Raw genomic sequence first — 6,000 nt, 5'->3', positions numbered from 1 at the left:
CCAAATGAGAAACTTCAGCCATATTATGGAGAGCAGCCACACAAAGTGATAATCAATCCAATTTTGAGTTTAGATACACCTTTTTCAAGTTGGATTGGTGACCTTGAAGTCAAGTGGCATACTCGTAGTGAAGCATATTACCCTTGTGATCATGTATATGTTTTCTACACACATGAAGCCTTGAAAACGAGGTTAGTAGCAAGACACAAAATATGAAATAAGCTCCCCCCTAAATAAGTGCATCAAGGATAGGATTCTTGAGATATGCACTTGTGATCAATAAAGACACTTGAGGAGACTCGTTTCATATCTTGGTCGAATTTAATCAAAGATTGAATCTAAAACATTGAGTAAGTCAAGAATGAGCTCACAGTCCTAAGAGTCAGGTCAAGACCACTGTATTTCTGCAGATGTTCCTCGACTGTAATTTCTTTGGAAATCCGGAACTTCCGGGTTTCAAAATCCGGAACTTCCAGATTTACCAGACTCTCTTGACTTAGTGTAATCCATGAATTCTTAACCTTTCTTGATTCTTCAACACTTGTAGATGCTCCTGTAATGTTACTAAAGCACTAGCTCCACCACAAAGCTTGTTAAGAGCATCACAATTGATATTTGCATAGATAACTCAAATTTACAAAGGATGCTACTTGAAACCACACTAAGCAATTTCAGATATTAGAACTTGATTATCTAAGAAGAAGATACTTGTTGTCGGAGATGCATTGGATTGATGGATCGGTTTGAGTTGAACTTGGCGATTTTCTAGATGAACTTTGGACAATGATATTGAGGTGAAGCTCTTCTCATGTTCACCAAGTCCACAATGCATCTCTGAGTACCTGCTAATTCTTTCAAGCACATTTTGGTACCCAAGCCAAGTTGGGTCCACAAAGTTTAGTCAACAAAGATTTGGGAACCCAAATGGCTCTTGGGCGAGTAGTTGATGAACTCATCATCCTACCAGCACCAACACCATTTGAAGGTCTCCTATAGCATAAAGTTACATTGTTGATCAAGTTTGGCTTAGAAGAGTTACCCTTTGGACAATCCTTACCAAGATGTCCTTTTTCTCGACATGTATAGCAAACTTTGTGCTTGATGTTGCTTGATGGATTGTTCTTATTGCCTTTAACTGCTTTCCTCTCCAAATATTTTTCTTGAGCCTTCTTGAAGCCTATGTTTGGCCTGAAGTGCCGTTGTGATTTCAAAACCGGAACTTCCGGGTTGTACCATCCGGAACTTCCGGGTTTGCTTGACTTGTCTGGGCAAGTTGCAATTCTGTGTCCCATTTTGCAGCAGCCAAAACATCTTCTTTTGGCAAGACTTCTTTGTCTCTTGGAGAGAGTTTTCTGGCCTTCTTGCATATTTGAGCACATTGAAGCATAATGTCCCAATTTGGAGCACTTGAAGCATTTGACATGAGCTAAATCCCTTTTCTTTGTTTGAGACTTGCTCTCCTTTGACTTGTGTATAAGGTTGCATGAGTTTTGCACGGTGGACCCCTTCTCAAGCTTCTTCACCATGGTCTCACGGTTATCTTGAGAAGGTTGTACAACACTCTTGCCTTTCAATTTTGACAAGCCTTGTGAGAGCCTCTCAACCTCTTGCTTGAGCACTTCATTTTCTAGTGCGAGGTCATCATTGCAATCTTTCACGACCACTTGCTCATACCAAGATTGTTTCTCTTTGTTCTCATTTTGTGAGCAAGTGTTGTCAATTTGCTTGTATGATTTCACCATTGTAACTATGACCCCATGAGCAACTTCTAGATTGACAAATAAATCCACAAGTTGGTCATTGGAGCACTTGAGTTTCTGATGTAGATTTTGAAGGTCCATATGCTTGCTAGTAAGCTCTTCCAATTCAGTCTTGAGAGCATGATTTATCTCTTCTACTAGAGCAAGACATTTGATTTCATCATCCTTTTTGTTGAGAACCTTCTTTTGTTTCTTTATTTCTTGATCTTGCTTCATCACCTTTTTCATCAGCCCAAGGATTGTTTCTTTGCTCTTCTTGCTTACTTTTCTAATTTCAAGCATTAGCTCCTCGTCATCATCATCACTATCATAATTACTACCACTATCAATATCTAAATCTGAATTGTCTTCAGCTGTGGCCACAAAGCACTGATGATGACCATAATGTGATTGAGCAGAACCATTAGAGGCAGATTCATCATCTGATTGATATATTTCAGCATTATCCTCCAATCTGGAACTTCCGGGTTCTGAATCCGGAACTTCCGGGTTTGCTGTAATTTCTGGAGCTGAGTCACTGGTTTCTGTAACTTTGTCTTCCCAACTCTTATCAGATGATTTTTGATAAGCTGTGCTGATTACTGATGGTACTGAGCAATCTTTGTCATAAAGATTCTTAAGAAATTTCCAAATGAGATGAGCATTTTCTCGCATTTCTTCATCCTCAAGAATGATATCATTAACTTCTGCGCATACATTACTCAGCAAATAATCAGTAACTAACGCATTGAGTTGCATGCAATCCATTTCCCTTTGATTTGTTATATCAACATTTTTCCAACTAAAATTTGGAGGAAGGATGCTTGCAACTACAACCCGTTCAGCAAGCGGACCAAGTTTCCGCAAATGTTTACAAACCTGAATGGACCAGGAAGCATAATTTGAGCCATCACTTACAAGTGGCTCAATGGGTACCTCATAGGACGTCGACATCATTTCTTCACGGCGGTTAAGCTTTGATGTGAAGTTAGGCTCTGATACCAATTGAAAGGACCGTGATGTCACCTAGAGGGGGGTGAATAGGCGCACCTACAAATTTTCACGCAAATGCAGCAGATTAAATTCACTGTCTGCCAAACCCGGAACTTCCAGGTTTCAAATTCGGAACTTCCGGATTTGGGCTAGACAGTAGGTGAACACGGAACTTCCGGGTTTGTCAATCCGGAACTTCCGAGTTCACTCATAACAGAGTGAACACAATAAGAGTAGTGCTAAAAATGTTTGTAAATTCAAACCCCAATTGTAGAGTCTGCTCAGAGAAGTTCCTTGAGCAGGTTCACGCAGATCCTGCACATACGAAACTTCTGGATTCCAAATCCGGAACTTCCGGATTTGCCCTGGCAGCAATGTTAAAATGTGTATGTGAGGCTTTTGTGTCTCTCTCAACTCACATGGGTTACTTGAGCACTGAGACTAAGCCAAAGATCATTGTGATGCATCCCTCTTGATAGTACGGCATACCTAAACTCAAGATCAAAGATAAATTACATTTCAACTTCTTGAGCTTCTCTTTTTTATCCTATGCCGTGTGTTGATCAATCACAATCTGATGTGTGCATCCAACTTGGCTTCTTTACTTTGAGCACATCTTCCTTGAGCTAGTGACATTGAACCTTTATCCTTGAATGAAATCCACTTCTAGTTCAAGTCACCGTCTTCACAATAAGATTCTAGAAAGATTGATACTTGCCAACATGAACACCACACATGACCAAGATTCTTCAAGTTGAACTCAAAGAACGTTTCGTCACCCTAGCATTGGTTCCTCGGCACAACCACAATTGCCCTTCTCCAAGCTTAGTACCTAGAAACCCATTCCCGAATTTCAACACTTCATCCTTGCATCACATATAGCTTCATGTAGGCTTGTATCATATTTAACTTACAATGAAATCCATTTTGATCCACAAGAAATTTTTCTTCTCTAATGAATGACACTTGTCAATATGAAATTCTCCATGTCTCTTAGAATTCTTGGACTTGATCATTATCGGTTTCTTTGCTCATGCCAAGCCCTTGCTTACATAGCCTATAGAAACACGTCTTTCGATCCCATCCATTTATCCTCAAGAGCCCTCTTGAACTCACATTGATTTTGACATTACAATTAACATCATTTCTTTCATGCTTGCTTGATCAACAACTATCTCATACATTCCTTATGACAAGTTTCTCCAATTGTGAGACTATACCTAAGCATACACCTTTGTCTCATTCACAATACCTTAGCTTGTCATTTTGAATTCCACTTACATCAACAAGCTTCATTTGGATATACGAATAAATTCTTTATCGTTGATACATATCCCAATTTTTATGGTAGCTGTTGCTTGTTAATATTCTCATACTAGAACATGTCATTCATCTTGTCATATGAGCATGTGTCTTGAATCTTGATTCATTTCATCACATAGATTACAATTATGATAATCAATTCCTGCTCATATACTCAACAAGATAGTTAGTCCTTTAATCGTGGTGTCAATCAATCGATCAAAACATACTAGGGGCCGAGAAGCACTTTCACTTGCTAACCTTGTGAATCTCGGGACGAGATTCCTTTTTAAGAGGGGTAGTTCTGTCACACCCTGGAATTTTTGAAATTCAAGATGTGATTAAAATTAAAAATAAAACAACAATTTTCTCACAATTTTAAAATTTTCTCAACATTTATTTTTCTTCACAGAGAATTTAGTGTAAAAGAAAATAAATATTGGTTGTTTTTCAAATTAAATGATGTTGTTCTTCTGGTGATGCATTCATGTCACATGCATAGTGTTGTTGAGTGTGAAAACCTTTCAAAACGTGTTCTATCATCAAAAGTTCTTCCCGGGAATTTTCCGGATTTTTCTGGATTCTTTTCCCATTTTCCCTAGAGCAAACTCTAATTTTTAGAGGCTCTTCCATATCTTCTCATGAGCTCCAAATATTTTATTTGAGTTCGTTAGGTCCCAATATATTTCTAGGATTTTTCCTAGAATTTTCGGGCCATTTGGAATATTTTTCGGACTTTAAATATGAATTCGAGATTTTTCTAGAATTATTTTAATTTCAAAATAATTAATTCCGAATTTTAAATGGGCTAAGTCTATCAAAAGTACATAAATCTCTAATGGACCTCAAGGGCCCATTCGTGTGTTCCCTAATGGGCTAAAGGCACGTAAAGCCCATTAGCATGGGAGGGAGGTTTTGTACCACATTGCTAGTTGATGTGGGATGGTGAGACTTTTCTCCCTATATATTAAACCAACCTCTCATGGCAACTCCACACAAAAATATAGACTATCCATAGGGAGGCTCCTTGATTGGGAATCCCTAAAATAATCTTTTCCCCAGAATCCCACCATCCTCCGCATCCGTGCATCTCCGGTGAAATCCGACACCACCCTAGTGCTCAGCTCGTCGTCCTCTTCGTCGTGGTGTCTTCCTGCTCGCGAGTCGTCGCCATTTCGCCGTCGACCCCGTGTCTTCTCCTCGACAAGTTCAAAGCCCCAGAAGTTTCGCAAGGGAGCTCTCCGACCCCTTTTTCCCCTCCCCTTCTCGCTCCTGCGCGCGCCCGCGCCCACCGGCTCTGCTCCAATGCTGCTCGCCACAGAGCCGCCTCACCGCCACCGATCCGCCATGTAGAGGCCGCAATCGCGTTCCTGGCGTCGTGCGCTACCTCCCCGTGCAAAATCCGCGTTGAACCGAGCCGGAATCGCGTTATCGTGAAACGCCGGCGAGCCCCCGCCGCGGTCTGCTCGCCGCCGGCGCCCACGCAGCCTCTTCGTGCACCGCTGCGAGCTCCGCTCTGCCCGCTCTAGCTCTGCGCTGCCGCCCTAAATGAGCTACTCGCGCCGCGCGCTTGCCCCTAGTGCAAACCGCGCTCGAATCGAGCACCGGACGGCCGTTTCGGCCAAGTCCGGCGATGCGCCGCCGCCAGCCGCCCCAACCCGTCCTGACCATTAGATTGCGATCGGACGGCCACGATTAGGTCCAATCCAAGTCAACTAAACCTATACCGGTCAACCAGGGTGTGTTTTGCAAAAGAGCCCCTCCGTTTTATTTAAATAAACTTGCAGTCCTCCTGAGTTCAAAAGTATTTCTGTTTTCATCCAAAACTTTTTAGAAAACCCCTCGAACTTTTCTAGTAAAGAACCTGCCATCCTTATGCTGTAGTTTTTCAAGTTAACCCCCGAAGTTTAGGTTTAATTATGTTTAGACCCCTAGTTTCTTCAGATCTAGCCCATGGAAGCTCTGT

Source organism: Panicum virgatum, chromosome 8N (genome assembly GCF_016808335.1).
Source record: "Panicum virgatum strain AP13 chromosome 8N, P.virgatum_v5, whole genome shotgun sequence".
NCBI classification, from domain to species: domain Eukaryota; kingdom Viridiplantae; phylum Streptophyta; class Magnoliopsida; order Poales; family Poaceae; genus Panicum; species Panicum virgatum.
This window is presented reverse-complemented; position numbering follows the sequence as displayed.